Genomic DNA, 22,391 nt, shown 5'->3' with positions numbered 1-22,391 from the left:
TATATACCTTGGAGAACAAATCCTTATCAGAGAGATTTTATATAATAACAAGCATTATTTAACATTTTCTCTGGGCTAGGTATAGTGCTAAGTTCTAGGGATACAAAGAAAAGCAAAAACCAAACCAAACCAAAACAAAACTCACAGACCCCAAAACAAGAAGCCAGTTCTTGATTTCAAGGAATTTGTGGTCATTGGAGATAGGCAGCAAGCAACTGTAAACAAATAAGATATATTCAGGACAAATTGAAAATAATTTTAGAGGGAAAACTTCTCTAAGAAAGTAAGATTTGGGGGCAGCTAGGTGGCGCAGTGGATAGAGCACCATCCCTGAATTCAGGAGGACCTGAGTTCAAATGTGGTCTCAGATACTTAACACTGCCTAGCTGTGTGACCCTGGGCAAGTTATTTAACCCCAGCCTCAGGAAAAAAAAAAAGTAAGATTTTTGCTGGACCCTGAAGGAAAACAGAAACCAGGAGACAGAGATGAGAAAAGAATTCTAGGTAAAGGGGGAAGGCAATGAAAATTCAAGGTCAAGAAATGGAATGTTTGGTGTAAGGAATAAGAAGGAGATCTGTATTACTGGATCACAGAATGAAGGGCAAGTAAGGTAGATTGGAAATGAAGAAAGGGTCTATTTCATAGCTGAGTAGAGAATGGACTGGAGTAGAGAGAGACTTGAGGTAGGGAAATCAAGCAGCAGAACTATTACAATAGTTCAGGTGCTGAGGTCAGGCAAGAGGGTGATGGCAGCATAAAAGAGAAGGGGTACATATGAGAGATGCTATGGAGGCAAAATCAACAGGTCATGATGACATATGTGGGGTGAGAAAGTTGAGAGTTGAGTATTTAGATTGCAAGCCTGGGTGGCTGAAAAGATAGCAGTGCTCTTAATAGTAATAGAGTAATTAAGAAGAGAGGTGGATTTTGGGGAAAAGATAATGAATTCAGTTTTAGACATGTTGAATTGAAGTTGTCTATGGAATAGATTATGGTAGGTAGTTGGAAAAGTTTAGGACAGAAATGATTTTGAGAATTGTCAACATGGAGATGATAATTGAATTCATGAGAGATGATGAAATTAATACATAGAATAGTATAGAGGGGGAATAAAAGAGGAGCCAGGACAAAGCTTTGAGGTATACCCAAAGTTTGTGGGTATGAAATGGATGAAAATCCGTAAAGAGATGTGATCAAACAGATATAAGGAGCACAGGCAAGATCCATATTAGGTTAAAAACTTAGAGAAATGAGAGTATCAAGGGGAAGAGGGTGATTAGTAGTGACAAAGACTAACAAGTACAAACAGAATGGAGGCTAAGAAAATTCCATTAGATTGGGTAACTAAAAGATCATAGGAACTTTGGTGAGAGATGTTTCAGTTGAATGATAACAGATTGCATCAAGTTAAGAAGAGAATGAAAGGAAAGAAAGTGGAAGCACTAATTTTGGGTGGTCACAAAAGGGAGGAGAGATATAGCATGATAGCTGGTGGAGATGGAAGGGTTAGTGAGGATTAGACAATAGAAAAACAGTAGATAGAGATTGAAGATACATGAAAGTGGGAATGAAAGAGGAGGGAAAGCTCCAAGAGAAGATGGGATAAAACATTATTTGAGCTATCTGGAAAGCAAGAATAACAATTTTCTTCAGCTAGTTTGTCTTTATATATGAAGAAATACCTAAAGTTAACTAAATGTAAAATAGAAATTTGAGCATTAAAATAAAATTGAAAAACTACTTATCTTCTATTATTTTTTACAATAGATATGTGTGTGTACAATAACAAATATCCATTTAAAAAGATATCATACGTGGTTGTGGAAAGACCTCTGTACTGGCAATCACAGTACTTAGGTTATAGTCATGACTCCACTCTTTAATCAGAAGAGTAGGTATAACATTAAGATGGAGTAGCAAAATTGATGAGATATTTCAGGATAATGAAGTTTTCACACTAATGAGCTTGCTGGACATGACGGAAGAGTCAGGAAAGTCCCAAAGTAAAGCAGCTAACTAAGAAATAACCAGTTACAAAAGAATTTAACAGTTCCATGATGTCTTAACTCTTTATGGGATTTTCTGGCTTTATTCTGCTGCCTGTTTCCCCAGTGTCATTTTTACATTATTTTATGTTTCTCTGAAACAAAGGAAAATCCTTTTTTTTAATTATAGCTTTTTATTTTCAAAATTTATACATGGATAATTTTTGTATTTATCCCTATAAAACTGTGTGTTCTAATTTCCCTCTCCTTTCTTCTCCCTTCCCCCAGTCGGCAAGTGATCCAATATATGTTAAACATGTGCAATTCCTCTATACATATATTGACTAATATCATGAGAAAAATCAGATCCAAAAGAAAACAAAGTGCAAACAAACAACAACAAAAAGAGTGAAAATAGTATGTGGTGATCTGCATTCAGTTCCCACTGCTCTCTCTCTGGGTACAGATGGCTTTCTTCATCACAAGATCATTGGAACTGGTCTGAATCACTTCATTGCTGATGAGCCACATCTGTCAGAATTGATCATTGTATAATCTTGCTGTTGTCATATATAATGAACTCTTGGTTCTGCTCATTTCATTTAGCATCAGTTCATGTAAGTCTCTGCAGGCTTCTCTAAAATCGGCCTGCTGAAGATTTCTTATAGAACAATAATATTCCATTATATTCATATACTATAACTTGTTGATCCATTCTTCAATTGATAGGTGTCCATTCAGTTTCCAGTTTCTTGCCATTACAAAAAGGGCTGCCACAAACATTTTTGTACATGTGGGTCCCTTTTAAATGGAAATACTTTGAAGCAAATTAAGGCTCCTTTTAAAAATAGTGTTTTGTGTTTGTTTTTTCAATTATATATATATATGCATTTAGATTATGAAAAAAAAAGACATTTAACATTCCAGCCAAAGAAAGTATAATACTATTCAACTGAGCCCACTGGTTGAAGATAGTAAAATATATTATACTTCCCCCTGAAGAGGGATTTTAAAGAATTTAACTGCGAAAAGACTGGCAGGAACTGCCCATCAAAAAAAGAAAGAATATAAAAGCTCTGAAATCTTATAGGTCTGAATTTTCTTAGCCACATATGTTCCCTATTTATATGCTTTTCTACTATTATAATTTAAGTTCATTCTCATTCTTCTCTATAGATTTTGTATATTTATGGGAGATTGCGTTCCATTTTTCTGAATGCTTTGTAAATTACTCTTCTGGTTGTGTCATTTGATAAAATAACTCTACTAAAGAATTTAGTCTATTGGTTTATTGCTAAGGGGAAGCAGTCTTATGGGGGCTCATGAGTTAGTATTATGAAAATTTCCACCTAAAAGAAAACTCCTAGGACAATGAAAGTAATAGTATCTATACCTGTGAAGACTCAACCTACCTTTGTTGCAATGGTTCAGAGGAATAATCCCAGAAGAAGTGTTACATTAAAGTTAAATTGATTAGGATCTTTGTTATTCTATTCTTTTTGTGGTTTTGTTATCTTTGCTTATAACTGTGCCTTATCTATATGTCTTTATATTGACTTGTGATGTTGCAGGTCTCAGAGAAAGAAACCACTTTAAAATCTTCATTTTACAGAAGAAGAATCTAAACTGAGAGGATTGTGTATTGCCTAAGATTATAATGGCAAAGCTGAAATCTAGATCAAATTCCTCTGATCTTTTGATTCCAGATATTTAGTACAGCTTGGAGTAGAAGCTTAGTATTATATGCCCACTAAAAATATCTGTTTTAAAATTGGAGGCCACTACACAACATTGTCTGTATCTACTTGTCTTTTATGTTCTTTTGTAGGAACATGAAAACAAATGCTGACATTTAATGAAAGTGAAAAATTATCATGATAAAGAAACATGGGGGTAGAAATTACATCAGAGCTTGAGGACTGGTGCTATGGCCAGGCAATTGAGAACCTATTTTTTCTTGTCTGACCTATCACAGAATACTTACCTTGTTCCAACTTGGCATTTGAAGTTCATCACATTTCCTGAGGAGTTCAGTAACTTTGGAGACCCATAGAATGATAAAATGAAGCAAATAATTGGAAAATTCAGATTTATGTGGATAAATTGTTGATTAAATTACTAGCTATGAGACCTTCTGCAAGGTTCTTAACTTCTCAGTGCTGGCACTCATTATACTAAAAACTTCCTTTTCCCAAGGTAAAGAAGAATGAGACTCTATGCAGCAGTGTTGGAATCTATCAAAAAGGGGCAAAATTTCAGAGCACTTAGTGCTGTAGCAAACACTTAGGATCATAGGATTTGTTCTTGAAGGAGCCTTAGAAATCATCTGGTTAAAACTCTTCATTTTAAAAATAAGGAAACTAAGGTCTAGCAACATATAGTGACTTCCCCCAGACCACCAAGGAAATAAATGATGTTGTTTCAGGGTAGAAGAAACCTGTGTTTAGATCTGCTCTGTGAGATTATGTTGACTTGGCTGAGGGAAAGGCAGGGATAGGATTTATATTGCACCCTATAGCATCATTATCTATTTGACATGACAATACTTGGACAATCAGTAATTATTAACTATAAATTTTGAGTATAGCAAGGGATTGATCAAGGGGTTCCTCTGAATCCCTCAAACCCTCTTGAAGAAATTTCAGGGTGTAAAGGGCAAGTTAATAGTTACAATAAAATGTGAGGCTTCATTCCTTTCAGATTTTGAAGTGGGTCATCAGACTTTGATAGACATTTGTAAAAGCATTATAAAGAAGTGTTTTTATTTTGCTACTTTGCTATTTGGGCAGCTAGGTAGTACAGTGGATAGCATGCCAGGCCTGGAGTCATGAAGACTTATCTTTTGAAGCTCAAATCTGGCTTCAGATATAGCTGTGTGACCTTAATCAAGTCACTTACCCCTGTTTGCCTCAATTTCCTTATCTGTAGAATGAGCTGGAGAAGGAAATGGTAAATCACTCCAATCAACTTCATTCAGCATCAGTTCGTACATGTTTTTCCAGCTTTTTCTAAAATCTGCCTGTTCATCAATTATTATTGCATAATAGTATTCCATTACACATTCATATGCCATAACTAGTTCAGCCATTTCCCAATTGATGGGTATTCTCTCAGTTTTCAAAATTTTATCATACAAAAGGCTGGTATAAATATTTTTGCACATGTAAGCTATATTATAAAGCAGCAGTCATCAAAACCATTTGGTACTGGCTAAGACCACTCCTACTTAGTCCAAGCTGAAGATTGAGATTTCTATCCAACTCTAGGAGTTGGACATTAGTCCAGGGACACTCATTCAGTTCCAAGATTCTCTATTATGATTCCAACTCAAACTGCTCCCAGCCCCCGTCAAGAGCTGCCCATAAAACAAGCTTTCCCTCAGCTCAATCCCTTGCAGAGGACCTAACATGCCATGCCAAGGAACCTCTCTCTCTCCTTGGCATAGCTGCAACCCTCTGCCCACTGAAAAGACATTCTCTTTCAGTGTTACTCTCTCTTTATCTCTCCTATCTATTTCCCTAACAAGACCTTATTTACCTCTCTGTTGGGATTTTTCTGCTATAACCCTTCTCTGCTAGAGGGTTTCTCTGCTAGATCTTTAATAACAAACTTCTTTTGCCAGTCTAACTTTTTGGATTTGTAAATTCATTTACGAAGGACCTGCACTGACAAGAAGGAAGTTGCCTTGTGCCAAGCCTCATAGTTTGGCTTCCTGACTGGCAATCGAGGGGATATGAACCTCATCATTTTCACCTTTTTGGTTGTTTGGTTTTTTTGTATTTTGTTTTCTTTCTCATTTTTTTCCTTTTTGATCTGATTTTTCTTGTACAGCATGACAATTGTGGAAATATGTACAGAAGAACTTTACATGTTTAACATATATTGGATTACTTGTCTGGGGAGTGGGAAGGGAGAATAAATTTTGGAACACAAGGTTTTGCAAAGGTGAATGTTGAAAACTATCTATGTATATGTTTTAAAAATAAAAAGCTTTTAAAAAGGAGCTCAGGGGCAGCTAAATGGTGCAGTAGATAGAACACTGTCCCTGTCCATTGTCAAGAACTGCCAAGAAGACAAGTTCTAAGCTGCCTCAGACACTTAATGCTTCCTAACTGTGTGACCCTGGGCAAGTCACTTAACCCCAATTGTCTCAAAAAAAAAGAAAAAAAAAAGAGCCCATAATTTTTCAGGATGTCCAATACTTCAATGAAAAGAATTCTTAAGTTATCAAACACTGGCTCATCCTAAATGCACTGAAAAGTGGGATCAGTGTAAACTAGTGGTAGTTAATAAAACCATTAAAATATAGCATTTTATTTTTCCCAATTGCATGTAAAAAATTAATTACTATTTACTCTGTGGTCTTCCCTCCTATTCTGTTCTATGAAATGCTTGCTCCATAGGTTATGAATTTCATTTCATCTTAAATCTTATACTTTCCTTCTCCTATCACCATGCAGAAACTGAAATTCAGCTCCCTTCTTGATGACACAACTTTCCTGGCTGCCCTTTCCAACACTGGTTGCATTTTGCCTCATTCGCCAGATTCACTGTGGTAAGGGAGTCATATTACTTCTTGTTCCCAGTTGCTAGCTTCAGTTCTTTCTCTGCCACCATTACTCGGTAATTTCTCTTTTGAGAGTCATTTGATACATATTTATCACCCAGTCAAGGTTATATTAGTTATAGTCTATATCTTTCCAGAGCAGCAGCAATAGCTTTTACCACCTTCAGCCATTGGCTTAGCTGGCTAGTATTGCACTCTCTTCAACTTCATTTCCTCCTCCATGCCTAGAACTTTCTCCTTCCTCATCTCTGCTTCCTGGCTTCGATGTCTTCCTTTAAGTCTCAGCTAAATTTTCACCTTCTGCAAAAAAGCCTTTCCAAGTTCTCTTAAATCTTAGTGCTTTCCCTCTGAGACTACCTTCAATTTATACTTTTTATATCTTCTTTACTTATAGTTGTTTGCATGCTGTCTCTTTCATTAGACTATCAGCTTCTCTGAGATCTAGGACTGCTTGTTTTTTTCCTTTAAAAAAAAAGTCTCCTCATATATGCCTCTTACATAATAGACATTTCATAAATACTAATTGAATGACTGAGTTCACTTACTACTGAGAGACCTACTATTTAGAGGAAAAAGAACCTCTGTTATATGTATTCATGCTGCTAAGAGAGAAAGATGGTTAAATAGACTTAGGCAACCTTTTAGACACTCTGGGGCTCAGTTTCCTTCTCTGTACAATGAAGGGATTAGACTAATAGGCTTCTGAAGTCTAATTTAGCTCTGAATCTGAGATCTATGTATAATTGGACCTATGTGTGGGCAGTGTTGGTGTTTCTTGGGAAAGAGATAACTATGTGGGTCCACAAGCCCAGTGACAGGAAAATGCTTTGGGCTTGGTTGGAAGTCTAATTTTCAAGTTGTCTTTTCTAGATTTAGTTCACTGTCCTTGGGTGATAATGCCCCATAATAATAGTAGTTCCAGGCAAGGAGGAAAAAAAGCAATCTTTATTTTTAAAAATTATGTGTGTGTGTTTAAACTAGAGGGATCTTGTGCAGTTCTTTAAAGTTAAGGAGGGGACCTCCATAGTAGAGGGAGTACAGAGATTAGAATCAGGAAGACTCATCTTCCTGAATTCAAATGTGACCTCAGATACTTATTGGCTATGTGATTTGCCTCAGTTTTTCCTCAGCAAAATGAGATGCTTTAATATCTTGCCTGAGAAAATCCTAAATGGGATCACCAAAAGTTGGATAGGATTGAATCTACTAAACAATAAAACAACAAAGCTAACAGGATTTATAGCTGGAAGAAGTTTGAGAAATCACCTAATCCAATCTCTTCATTTAACTGATGAAGAAACTGAGTCTCAGAAAAATTAAATGATTCACTCAGGATTATAGAGAAAATCAATAGCAGAAGGATAAATTTGAAGTCAGCTCCTCTAATGCCAAAGCCAGAATTTAACTCTATCATCATAGCATCCTTTAAGAGAGCTCATCAGTTTCATCTGTCTAATGGTTGAAATGCATGTCATGTGCATATCATGAACAGATTCAAATGTTAGATTTAGAATGAAGACAATTTGAAGGGACTTACAGAAAGTCTATCTATTTTCCTTTCTTTGATTGCATGGGATAGAATAAGGGAAGTATAAGTTCCTAAAGCTTTGTTTTGTTCCAATCCCATCTGAGCATTGTTTTTAGTTCTGGGCACCACATTTTAGGAAGGCCTTTAATAAATTGGAATGTATATGTAGTAAAGTCATAAAACTGTGAAAGGATTGGAGATCATGTCATATGGGAATTGTGAATGTCCAACTTAGATAAGATGGATTTCATTCATTTAACCCAAAAAACAAAATAACAATACAAACAACTTTCCATGGCTCTTAATGGTCATGACACTCTGGGCATGGGTGGAACACTCTGTTATGTATTTACTGAGATATAAAGTTCAGGTAAGATATAGTACCTGCCTTCAGGTACTTTGTACATGAATGTTTAAAATATCCAAAGACCTTTTGTGATGAAGAGGGATTCAAATTATTCTGGGTGGTTCTAGGAGATAGAGCTAAGATCAATGGACTGAAGTCTTAGAGAAGCTAATTTCCATTTGGCTTAAAGAATTTTTTGACAAAGGAATGGGTTGCCTCAGGAAGTAGGGAATATCCTCTTGTTAGAGTTCATAGGCTGATAGATTTAGAGTCAGGAAGGCTTCAACACCCTAAGGAAATCATGGCCTAGAGAGATTAAGTGACATGCCCATCATTGCCCAGCAATAAGCAATCTAAGTAGGATTTCAGTGAAGGAATTCTGTCTGGCCTCTTTGCATTGTCCCACTCCCTTTTCAAAAGTGTTCCAGTAGAGATTTTATTACGCTTGGTAGAGATATTATAAATGGATTCCTAGTGATGGGTTGGCGATTGTTCTAGAGAATCTTTTCCATTTTTAAGTCTTTGAGATGTAAGCCTGACATATCATAGTTCATACATAGGTCATAAGATTTCAATCCAGAAGGGGTTTTATCCTATTACTTCATTCTAAGTCCAATGACTTTATTAGGTCCGCTTCTCATTTAGTAGAGAAAAGAACTCTTTATGGAGGTGACCCAATGTTTTCTTCAGTTTATAAATAAGGTAAGCAAGGTACAGAGAAGAGCAGAATCTTGCTCAAAGTCACACAGATAGTTAGGATCAGAGCCAGGATTCATATTTGGTTCCTTTGGGTTTGCTAATTACCATGATTGCTAGTTACCACTAATCTCCACCTTCTGATTTGAGAAGGTAGAGGGTAGGCATTGGAGAGCTATTTTCATATCCTCTACTTATTCCCAAACTGACACCACATAATTTCCCACCTGGCTGCAGGCCTTTGTCATGCCCTCATGTAAAACATGTAGGTTTTCTATAACAATCTATCTTTATCATCAAGGACAATGACACTACTGTATTTAAACTATGAAGATTCCCTCCCTGATGTGCTTTATTTTTTATTTTTATATTTTCTTTTTAAGGCAAGACATACTTTATTCTCTAAAAAATTGCCCATCGTAGAAACTCTACAAAAAGAGAGAGGGAGGGAAGGCAGCAGCATGGTGGGAGGGTGGGGAAGGTATTTGCAGGATTCTAGATCAGGAAGCAGAACCACAAAAGAAGGTTAAGAAGCTGGACCATGAAAGACATCCAGAGGCTTTCCCAAATCACCTGGCTCACCACACTGTTATTGCCAATGGAGGCTGTGATTTTCCACATGGGTATGGCACAAGACACTATCATTTGATACTGAGCCCAGTAATGAAAGGATTATGCCCAGGATCTGAAGGCTGGCAGAAGCCATGCATGAGATTTAAGAGAATTTTTGTCTAGGAGAGGAATGAGTGCAGCCAAAGAGCAGGATAGAATATGGGCCCTGATGTACTTTTATGAGGAAGCAGAACTGGCTTGTATGAAGACAAAGTCAAGAAGAAGAATTGGGCCTAGATCAAATACATACTTGGAATCTGTGTTAGTGATGACAAAAATTTAAAAACATTGAGGGCTTACTTTATAAGTTATAGAAGAAGATGATCAAAAGAAATTGGGAAAAAATCTCTAAAAAGCAATACTATTCTCCAAAAAGCAATCAATGAGATATTAATTAATGACTCACATACCTTCTTTTAATCATTTAAAAAATAATGTAAGAACTATTTGCACATGTAATGAGAGTATTGCCCAATGAAAATATGACAAAGGAACATGATGGCTTTTGCAAATGGCTTTCTGCAATAAATTGTATCTTTACACTATGTGGTTGAAAGGTGCAAGAAATAATATGAACCTGCTATATTCATTGCTTGTTGATTACCATAGAATATTTGACTTTTTAGAACAAAACTCAGTTTTTTAGCTTCTTTTCCACACTGAAGTCTCCGATGCATATATTAAATCCTCACAAAACTTCATGATAAATACAACCAGAGAAAGAATTGTTTGATAACTGATTATTAACATCATGATATGAAAAAAGGAGATGTATATTCACTAAGGTGTTTATTCCTGCTATAGAATAAGTCTTTTATTTCCAAATGAAAGAGGGATTTCCTATTGATTGTGAATTCTTCCACTTTAATAGGTGCTCCTATTTTTAGAAGACCTTTCATTGATCATATTTGGTCCAAGAGTATGACAAGACTTTCTAAATTAAATCTAGTAATTAATATAAGAAAAATCAATTGGATGAAAAAATATCACTTGGTTAGACTATCACTGGTTGACAGTCTATGTGCCCCTGGTAATTGTTTTTACAAGTATTATGACCATAGCCACTGAAGACCAGAAGGAAAAGTCCTTGCCAACAAAATCCACTGTCGAAAGTTTTAATGTGATTTCTTCAGTGGAAATGACATTAGAGGAGAGGAACTGCTAATCTGCTTTGTTGCTACATCCTAGGGACTATAGGACCTTTTCATCTAACTTTTATAGCTGAAATTCCCTATTAAATTGTGAGCTCCTTGAGAGCAGATTTTCTTACTCTAATATTTGTAGACCTGAAACTTAGCACATTTTTGTGCATATAGTAAATACATGCTTCATCCATTCATTTGATGATGTTGTCCCTTGAAGAGACATGATCTACCAGAAAGCTCCCATCTCCACTGAGGTCTTATCTCTATGCAGAGCTGTTCTGTTGTCCTCAACAAGCATCTCTGATGAATTATGTTCTTCTGCCACCTTCTGGTAACATCAGCAAACTGTAGTCATTGTTATGGGAGTCTCAGTTCTGAGACTCAAGGCTTGTGATTCCAGTCTTCAGTTAGCCATCCCAGCTAGCTAGAGAAGTCATAAGGCAAAGTTTGTCTGTCTCTGTCTTTTGAACTCTCTGGATTCTACCATAATCTGAGTAAAGTTGGCGACCTTTACTCCCCAGCAACCAAATCCCAGCACTCCATATAATATAAACTAGCACAATTCCTAGGAAAAAAAAAAAAAAAAACACTTACATACTAAGGAACTATATACTCAGAATCACATAAGATTATTAGAAACATTAAAAGCAAAGTTTGGAATAAGATAGATTAAAAAGCCAAAAAAAAAGCCTACAAACTAATCTATCAATCTTACAGGGAGGATGGGATGGAAGGGATAAGGAATGGACCTCTAATAGAATCAATAACTTCCATCCATTTCTGTTGAAAAAGCCAGAGTAAGTAGGACCTTTGAATGGGAAATCCTGGAGACAAGAGGCACCTTGAAAAGTAAACTTATTTGAACAACTTGAAAGGCTTAAATTATTTCAAGACTTTCAAAGTTGCTTTTCTTTACAGTGCCTTTGATATTGTATAAAATATTTAGACTCTACTCATGTCAATCTGTATCAATTCACATATGTCTTTACCATGTGAAAGCCCATTTTTCATTGTTTCTTACAGCATATTCTATTACTTTCATATACTATAATTATTAATCAATTTCCAATTGATGGGCACTTAGTTTTCAGTTCTTTGCCACTGCAAAAAAGAATCATAATAATCATTTTTCAAAAGATAGAATATACTTGATAGGAGGAGAGAGAGAACTCTAATAATGGAGTATTTAGCCAGCGTATGATTCCTGGCTGAGTACCCAGAATTAAGGAAGAAAGTTTTTTCTCAGGGCAAAAAATACATTTATCAGAATTTTTCTAGAGAACTGTATAAAAAATTTATGGCTACTTCAATTCAATAGGCTATTATTGAGGAGGACCTCCATCCCTGCCCTGACCTCACCAATAGCTAAAGGAGTAGAGATTCATATGGAAAGGTAGGAGTAGACCAGTCCACAAAACGTTTGCGAGTAAGAGTGACTGGTAGTCCCGTCTGCTTGTTCACTAGCTTAGCTTAAGACTATCCCTATTTGGTTTTGCAAGGGTCAATGGTGGAAAAAATACCCATGTATATGCTTTGTAAAAGCTTTAATTAAAAAAAAAAAAAAAGACTATCCCTATTTAATTAAAAATAAAAAAGGGAATTGAATGACGACAGGAAGGAAGGGAGAATGGTTTAAAATAGAGGATATGTTAAGGTGAGGGATAGTAAGAGCAGAACAAATCCATTATAAGGGGCTATTTATTATGAGGGGAGAGTATGAACTAGGTGGCCTGGAATCAGGAAGATTTTTTTTTCCATTTCAAATTTGGCCTCAAATACTTATTAGATGTGTGACCATGGGCAAGTTACTTAACCTCATTTGCCTCAGTTTCCTCATCTGTAAAATGAGCTGAAGAAGGAAACGACAAACCGCTCTAGTATCTCTGCCAAGAAAAACACAAATGGCATCAGGAAGCATCAGATAAGACTGAACAACAACAAAAATGTGCCAGGCAATTAAAAAGGGCAGTAGGACATGAGGGAAAAGAAAAGGCAAGCAGTAGTGTGTTGGCTTTGTTCTGATAAAGATAGGAGGAGAGTCTTGGGATCCAAAAGTTCTAAATATAGATTACTAGTACTAATCTCATTCCCTTTTTTCCCCTATTTTTTTCCCCTTTTAAAGAGTTGTGTGGGGATCAAAAGAAACAAATATAATAATTAGGGATGATAAAAGTAAATACTAATAAATTATAAACTAGTAAATATAGTTTAGCATGAAATAGTATTATCCAGTAAAATGTAATAATACTTATAAAGCTAATAATCAATCATGAATGTGAATCTGATGAGTTTAACCAAAACCCCTAGGAAGATAATAGACTGTCTGAAATCCAAACCCAACAATAATATTGTTTATAAGAAACACACTTAAAGCAATGATTCATGTAGAGTTAAAATGAAGAGTTGGAGTAAAAGTTTTTATATCTTGATTGAATAAAAAAAATGTTAAGAGCAATAATGTTTTTAGACAAAGCAACAATAAAAACAAACAAGATTAAAAGAGATAATCAGAGAAAATAAATTATATTTAAAGCACCATATATGTGGCAAGAATATAGATACTCAATATGCATGTACCAAATGACATAGAATCTAAGTTTTTAAAAGAAAAAGTAAATGAACTATAGGAAAAACTAGAGAGTAAAATAGTAACTGTAATATACTTCAATATCCCCTTTTTATACTTAGATAAATCTGACAATAAGATAAAGGAGGATATTGGAGCAGTTAGATGATGTGATAGAGCACTGGCCCTGGAGTTAGGAGGATCTGAGTTCAAATTTGACCTCAGAAACTTAATACTTATTAGCTATATATTCCTAGGCAAATCACTTAACTCCAATTGCCTCTCAAAAAAATGAAAGAAAGATTTTAAGAATCTATGTAGAATTTTAATTATATTTGCTGAAATGCACACATATTCTTGTTATATCTTTTGTTCTGATATGAAAAATTATAATTAGTATGATGGTATCACAAATACAGAGCTGGAAGGTCCTTGAAATCCATAATTCTCTCTTATTTGATCATAACACTGAGGCCTAGAAATTGAGTGATTTGTTAATAATCCAGAAGTAGTAATTGACAGAGCCTGGAGTTAAATCATAGATTCTCTTAGTCCAAAGCCTTTTCCATGAAAGCAAACTTCCCCTCCTCCCCTAATTTAGGTAAATTTCTTGAACTTGAGTTGTGTCTTTCTTCCTTGCATCTACAAATATGTTATTAGACCCTCCCCATTTTATCCCCAAACACCAATCTATTTATTCCTCCCTCTTTCTCTCTCCCTTTAATGTTCTGTTTCTCTGAATTGTAGTTGTTCTCTGGGTGCAAGTTTTTTGGGGAGCTTCTGGAGGCAGCTTTAGTTTAAGTTCAGTTCCAACAATAATGAAATGCAGCCAGGAATTAAATCTTTTAAAATCCTGAATCTTTTCCTGGGCTGGGTTAGTTTTCTTAGAGGCCTATCTCTCTCTTTGGTTCCCGAGAGCTCTTGTCCAAATGTCTCCAGCCAGCAGGAAGGTTGAAGTGGGAATGAATCTTCACTCGGAACCTCCCAAGAAGTTTTCCCAAAGTCCTCCCTGGCCCTGAGAGCTTCTTGCTTATATGGTGCACACTGAGTATACACCAATCATTATATCACAAGGAAACCATTATTTGTTGTAGGATTAAATCAATGCTAAATTAGATTTAATCATTGTCTCTTCAATTCCACTCAGTACCTTGCTTCAAGTTCTGGCCCATAACATCTCCTTGTAGAGTCAGATCAATCATATTGAATTAGATAAGTATTGTCTCTATTCATTCCAGTGACTTAGCACCTTATAAGAATCCTAACATCTCTCCATATTAGTCAATTTTCATTCTTGTACTTAATGGCACACCATGTTTTACCGACCCATCCCTAGCAGTGTCCCTCTTCTGTATACCGATTGGCAGTATTGCCCCTCAAACCCATTAAAACTGAATCCTGATCTTCTCCAACTGGACTCTAACCAATCTATTTTAATTGTCAATAAATATAATTTTCTAGCCTTGTCTCTTCTCTCTTGCTTTTCTACACCTCCTTCTTCTATTATATAGATGTATTTCTCTCCAAAACCTTGTATTACATATTTTCCTTTAATGGGTATTTTAATATTCTTACTTATACTAGAAACTTGTATGGGTGAGAGAGCATGACTGAGCTCTGATGAGCTACTGCTAAGGCTGGTTAGTCTCAGTCCCCATGAATCTTGGGGTATACGTCAGGAATATGAGTAAAACGGATTCACCTTTACTTATAGAAATTCAGAGAGAGCAGAGATCATGAGCACAGGACTCAATATGCTGAGAGAGCAAACATGGACATTTGCCAATAGATTCACTCATTGGAACTCCCAAGGAAGAAGAGTTAAAAAGATGGCCCACATTCCTTTATTTCTCTTCTCACTCCCATCCTTATCTAGGGCACATGATGATTCTGGAGGAGAATAGAAAGATCCCTGTTTGTGCCCAGAAAGAGTAAAAGGGGAAAACAGAGACAGTATAGTCTATTTTCTTTCTTTTTCATCCTAAGTTCAATATTACACAAATGATTTTGCTTTAACATTCTTCATAGCTAACAACAAAAGCCTTATCATGTGTAAATATAATAATCTCAAATTTTATACAAAGCATTATAGAATTAAAGAAAACAATGTCTATTCTAAAACATGTTTAATATTAATCATGTCCAAATGGACATGAACATAGACTACTGCCTTCAGAATCTCTTTAAATAATGGGACTAACTATAAAGTGACTTCTAAGTAGTTTGCATACATTTCTGCACATGTTCTAATCCTAGATTAAATAACATAGTAAAATCAGATTTCCCATTAAGGTGACACAAGATAGCTCATAAGTTACTATTTTTCCCTCACATAATTGTCTGTACTAAAATCCTATTCCTTAAAACAAAAACTAAAAAAGTTCCTGATTTTTGCGCAGTTTAATTCTTTTCACAAACTTTTCACAAGTTTCTCTATCTTTGTTTAATTTTAAATATCATTTTGAAAAAATAAGATGCTTCAAGAACTGCATTTCATAACTTTAAGCACTATTTTTTTTTATTATTAATAGCTTTTTATTTTCAAAATACATGCAAAAACAGTTTTCAACATTCACCCTTGCAAAATCTTGTTTCAAATTTTTCTCCCTCCCTTCCTCCCACACCCTCCTCTACACAGCAAGTAATCCAATATCGATTAAACATGTGCATTTCTTCTAAACATATTTTTACATTTATCATCAAGCACTAATTTTAATTCTTGCTTAGGCTATGGAATGGTTACAAATTCAGATGAAAGTAATAAGATCTTTCCCACTTGCAGCTTACTAGAGTAATTAGATGCTTTAGTATTAATTTAATAACTAATAAATCCTATATTGCAATGGCAAACTTCTAGTTAGTCTGATAATAGAAATTTACTATGAGAGTTATAAGCAGGGACATAGTTATAACAGCATTAAAAGTGGTCCTCAAGACATATATATCAGTATAAGTAGCCTAGCATATAGTACCAGGTAGATGGATTTCTTTTTTCCCCCCACTTAATAGTATTTTATTTAATTTTCTTCAATTGCATGTAAAAATAGTTTTCAACATTCATTTTTGTAATATTTTTAATTCCAAATTTTTATCCCTCCCCCAAATAGCAAGCAATCCATTTTAGGTTATACATGTACAATCATTTTAAACATATTTCCATATTAGTCATGTCGTGAAAGAAAAATCACAATAAAAGGGAAAAATAAGAAAGAAAAAAAAAAACAGCAAAAGTGAAAACAGTATGCTATGATTCACATTCAGTTTTCATAGTTCTTCTGGATGCAGATGGCATTTTCCATTCCCATAGACAGATTTCTTATATGGGAAAATGACTAAATAAAAGTCCAATCTTAGCTTTCCCAAAGTAACATCCTTATCTCATTTTCAGGGACAGATATTCATTAACCTTAAATCTCAGACGTTGCTTCCATTGAGCTGCTGACTGCTGCTTTCTGAAAGCACCCATTTTAAGGATAGTTCAAGGATACAACAAACCTATGGATGAAACTCTCCCCCAAAAAATCAGAGTCCCCTCAAAAGGAAAAAAATAATCTCCTTAAACAACAATCTCATTAATAACAATAAATTTGGATATGTGTTATTGATACCATAAAATTATTGCAATAAATTAGTGTATAAATAAAATTTAGTAGGCCTTCTAAAAATAACACAAAGATCTTCATTTAAATATGTATACAAAAGAATTTTATAATCACTTAACTTTCATGAATTACTTGGAAACCTCTAAACTAACAGGCATCTCCTATTCAAATGTAGAACAAAACTAAATCTATAAAATTGGAATTAATTTTTACTAAATTGTGCAAATTGTCTTTAAGGTTCATAAGTTCCCAAAGCTCCGTAATAAAATAAATAAATAAATAAATATTTATTTATTTTGTTACGGCGCTTTGGGAACTTATGATTACAACTCAGATGATTAAGATTTCTGTAACAGAAAACTCTGCTATGCTTTCATTTTTATATATTATAATTATGATGATTTGTTCATTATTGTAAAATTTATAAACAAATTTTATTAAAAATATATAAAATTATTTATAAATTTATTGAAATTATTTTGCAAATAAAATAAATTCCTGAATTTATTTTTTCTTTTCTTCAAAACTCAGTTCAGGTGCCTCTACTACATGAAGCCTTTCTAGATCCTCTTAACTTTAAGATTTTTGGCCTCCAAATTATCTTTAATTTTATAGATAAATGTACATATTTCTAAATATCATCCTTCTATAGTCAATGGGATGGAGATTCAGTTTTTCTAAGCACACAACACACACACACACATGCACACTCTAAATTAGTCTTATTAAAATAACAAAATTTACTGGCCTTTAAAAATTTACTCAATATCTTTTCCTTCTTTTTGTCTTAAAATATCACTAGAAATTAAGAAAATAATTACACTCTGGAATCCCACATAAATAATGAATATGTGATACAGCCCATAGAAAAACAACTCTAGCCAATTGCTCTAAACAATCAGATTAGCATACATATATAAATATATCCTTGGATGTAGCAATCTTGAAAATTATGTTTCCATTTTGTGCAAGGATCCTCATTTACTCAGTAGGAAGTCTACAATACAGAAAACTCTTGCTCAGAGTTGATATGAATTCATGACTAGATGATTCCAAGAGTCTTTGTGGATTTACAAAGGAAATTTTATAAGGTTTCTTCTTATCAATTTTCCTTTTTAAAATACAAATGTAAGTACTTGATTAAAACAAAACGCCCAATAACTTAGTTAATCTCCTAATTTTCATAAGTTATACCCAAATAATTTTAAGTTACAATTACTAGTCTGTCCTAGACCCACCAGAGTACCTTTGACCACTGTCCTTTGCAGTGTGAACTCTACCCGGCTCGTCTCCTCTGAGGCCCTCAAAGGTCTCTGGCCACAATCTCTTGAATCTATAGTTTACTAACTGGTAGCACACTCAAGAACAGCCATGTGTAATCTTAAAAGCCTTTATTGTACCTACTCACATAATACCCTGACTGATGCCCTGACTTGTTGGCTCCCGAGTGAACACCTGGTCAGAAGACCCATATATATAGGGGAAAACTGGAAGTTTAGTTTATTAAATTATAGTACTTCAGACTATTACAGCACATGGTCAGCAGGGCCAATAAAATAAAATAAAATAAAAACAGTTTTCTTATCCAACAGTATAATTTTTAAACTAACAACATTTGGATTATAAGAGAAGTCATTGATATGAGTATTTCTTTCTTTCTGTCTGTCTTTTTTCCCAGGCACTTTCAAGGTCATAGTTTATTTACTACTTCAGGTAAAAAGCTAGTAAACAGATCACAGATTCCTTAAATTTCAATCCTAGAATGATATACCATTTAGTATTTTTTGCCCTTAATATTAAACAAAATAATTCTAAACACCTGAAAGTCCCAATATTAGTATGCAATATGGTAATAAAAAATTTGATGATTTGTCAATGTTTAGTATTTACATTATGAAACCAATGGTGATATGTATAACAAGCAGTGACAAAGTGATAATAACTAATTTAATAAAGCCAAAATTTATAATTTTAAATAATGAGCAAATTATCATAATTATTATATATTAAAAATGAAAACATAGCAGAACTTCCTGTTACAGAAATCTTAATTATCTGAGCTGTAGTCATTATAATGAGTATACTTCTTAAAGATCTATTTCATTTGTGTCTATCTCCAATTTATAACACGGGGCCTGGTATGAATCAATAATCAGTCAACAATCTTTTACTATGTATTAGGACTTATCTTCAGGGACCTTACTTTCTATCAAGAGAGACAGTATGTACATATATCTATAAAATTAAGGATAATTTTTGGGTCAAGAATCTTAAAGTTGAGGGTATCTAGAAAGGCTTCACATAATAGAGGCACCTGGAGTGAGTTTTGAAGAAAAGAGATTCACTTATTAGCATTTCATAAATGCTCATAGAATTGAATTGAGAACGGAGCCTCCTTCAAGACCTGGTTTATTAAAAGAGATCATAAGTTTAAAGCCCGTTTCTCCTTTAGATGCCCCAGGACCTCCTGTTTTTAGTTGAAAATACCTACTCAAATTTTTGACTTGCCATTGGAAGACTCCTGTTCTATGGTGTCTCCACAGTTCTGTGGCTGGGATCAAGGAGAAGAAGGGAAGTGTTGGTGCTTCAATCCCTATGCTGGTCACCTACATCCCTTAATGTAAGAAAGATAGAAGAACCCTCTTAAATTGTCTGGAAGTTCCCAGGCCTTGGCAGGCTCCTACACTGATGCCTGGGTTTCCCAGCAGTCCCAATAATAAATCCATCCTTTCCCCTCACTTACATAAGGAGCTATTTGTGCTGATAGTTCAGTGAACATTAATCCCAGGGCCCCAGAGAAGTGGAACTAAAGGGAGGGTAATTAGGGAAATAGAGAAGAGAATGAACTGAGAAAGTTGAGAAGACACTGTCTATAATCAGGCCAAAGGCAAGTGGGGGAGAGGACCAGTTATAAGACTAGAGTTCATTCCAGTGAAAACTCCGTCCCTTCTCCCAGACCTGGTTGCCTTGGATCTAATCCTTTGGACATCTCCCTCTGAAAAGGAAGTTCTGTGCTCTAAGAAGAATCCTCTACTGTATTTCAGAGCTTGTTATTGATTAACATTATCAGCTCAGGACAATTTACCTTTTATTAGTGTTATTAGCTCCAAAGGTCATGCCATGAATGCTACGTGAATATTAGCTTACAAGTGGGGTTAGATTCCACTTTAAAATATCACAAAACCCCAAATGGAAAATACACAGGACAATCCTAGTTCAATCAATGAGTCATTTTATGACTCTGAACAAGCTTTTGCATCTTTCAAAATCTTAGAAGTTATTAGAGTAATAATGGCACAATGGAAGATCACCAGCTCTGGAGTCAGAAGAACTGACTTCAAAATCAACTTCTGATAATTACTGCTTCTATGACTCTGGACACATCATCTCTCTGGATCCCAATTTGCTCATCTGTAGAATGAAAGAATAGTACTAGATAGTCCTTCCAGTTCTGAATCTATGAGTCTAAATCCAGTCTTCTTATGCTATAGTTTTATTGTTGCTCTGATAGCTTTTATCTCAGCTATGTTACTTTGGACAAAGCAGGTCAAGTCAACAAGCATTTATTAAATGCTTCTATCAAACAATAACTGGGCCCTAAGTGTCTTTCCATTACTGTCATAACTCACAACCATAGAATATTCTCTTCTCACTTCTTCTACTTCTTCTATAAAACAGTGAACACTGTGAAGCCTGGCTGGGAGCAGATAAGGGGATTCCTTCCTCTCCTTCTATATCAAGGAGTATAAAGTATAGTATAAAGTGAAGACTTTATTGGTGAGAAAATGAGTTCCCAAAGAGAAAATTGAATTGTCCAGTATTGAATGATAAATAGTAGGAGATCTGAGTTTGTTTCTCAATCTTCCACTGGTTATGTGACTATCACATAGCAATGTCCTTTAACTGAGTGTAATCATCTGTAAGATGGTGATAATATGTCCACTGTGTGTGTTTCGGGGAGGAGAGGAGAGAACAGAGGAGAAGATGGAAGGGCAGAGAAGAAGAGATTAGGTTCCTAACTTTTTTGTGTCACCCTTTTGGTGGTCTGGTTAACCTACAGAGGCTTTCTCAGAATATATTTTTGAAATTTCTTTTAAAAATATTATTTTTTATGGGTTACATATGTACATTTATTTATTTTTTAATATATTTCCATGTGAGTTTATATTGGGAGATAAAAATCAGAACAAAAGGGAAAAACTCCAAGACAAAAAAAAGAAGAAAAAAAAGTGGAAATATGCTTTGATGCACATTTAGCCCCCATAATTCTCTCTCAGGATGTGAATGTATTTTCTATTCAAAGTGTGTTGGAATTGCTTTGGAGCACTGAATTTCTGAGAAGAGTGAAGTCTATCATAGTTGATCATCACATAATCTTGTTGTTGCTATGTATAATGCTTTCCTGGTTCTGCTTGCTTCACTCAGCTTCAGTCCAATGTAAATCTTTCCAGGCTTTTCAGAATATTTTTAATATTAAATTTCAGTTAGAGATTAGTAAAAATAAAGTTGTAATTTGTTTCTCCTCTCTAAGTTTAAGGACTCTCTGAAATCTATCCATGAACTCCTTAGGGGTCTGTGATTCCCAGCGTAAGAGCACCTGTTCTAATATTACACTTAATTGGATTTTTGTAGGATCAAATGGAAAAAAAAAAAAAAAAAGGCAACTAAAGTGTTATGGCAGTATTAGTTATAAATATCAGAGTCATGAAAGACTGTTGTTAGGAGGGATCTTAGAAAAAGCCACTCAAGTGAGGGGACACAGCAGACTAGAGGCACAGTTTATGCCCTTTGCATTGTGCGATGTATTTTCTCTATGGATTGGTGCTAACAAGAGCAGATTACATTGTAAAAATCCATATCTGACACAGTTTTCTTTATATGGTCATAATAATGGAAAGAATGTTGTCCTTGAAGTGAAGAAGACCTGGATTTGAATCTTACTTTGGACATTAATAGGTCATATAATCAAAGATAAATCATTTGATCTTTCTGAGATACAGTTTCTTCATCTATAAAGTAGTAACATCAGTACATCCACGATTTTGGTTAGATTTGAGATAGAACATCAGAGCTATCTTATTCTTTCAAGACTGATTTGACAATGGCAGATAAGCTCTAACCTAGTGATTTCCTTGGTAGGGGGAGCTTCTAGTGAGGAAAATCCTTCTACCAATGCACATCAGCAAGTATCCTTCTACTCACATAACTGGAAACGAGGTTTTCTCTGACTGAAATACAGCATCATTGCACTCAGGCTTTTCTACTGGCAGACATGCACAATAGAAACAGGATTTAGGCTAGCTAGGTAGGTGAAGGACATTAATAGCTATGTGACCTTCAGTG

This window comes from Sminthopsis crassicaudata, chromosome 2 (assembly GCF_048593235.1).
Source record: "Sminthopsis crassicaudata isolate SCR6 chromosome 2, ASM4859323v1, whole genome shotgun sequence".
Lineage (NCBI taxonomy): Eukaryota > Metazoa > Chordata > Mammalia > Dasyuromorphia > Dasyuridae > Sminthopsis > Sminthopsis crassicaudata.
Note: the sequence above shows the minus strand (reverse complement) of the source record.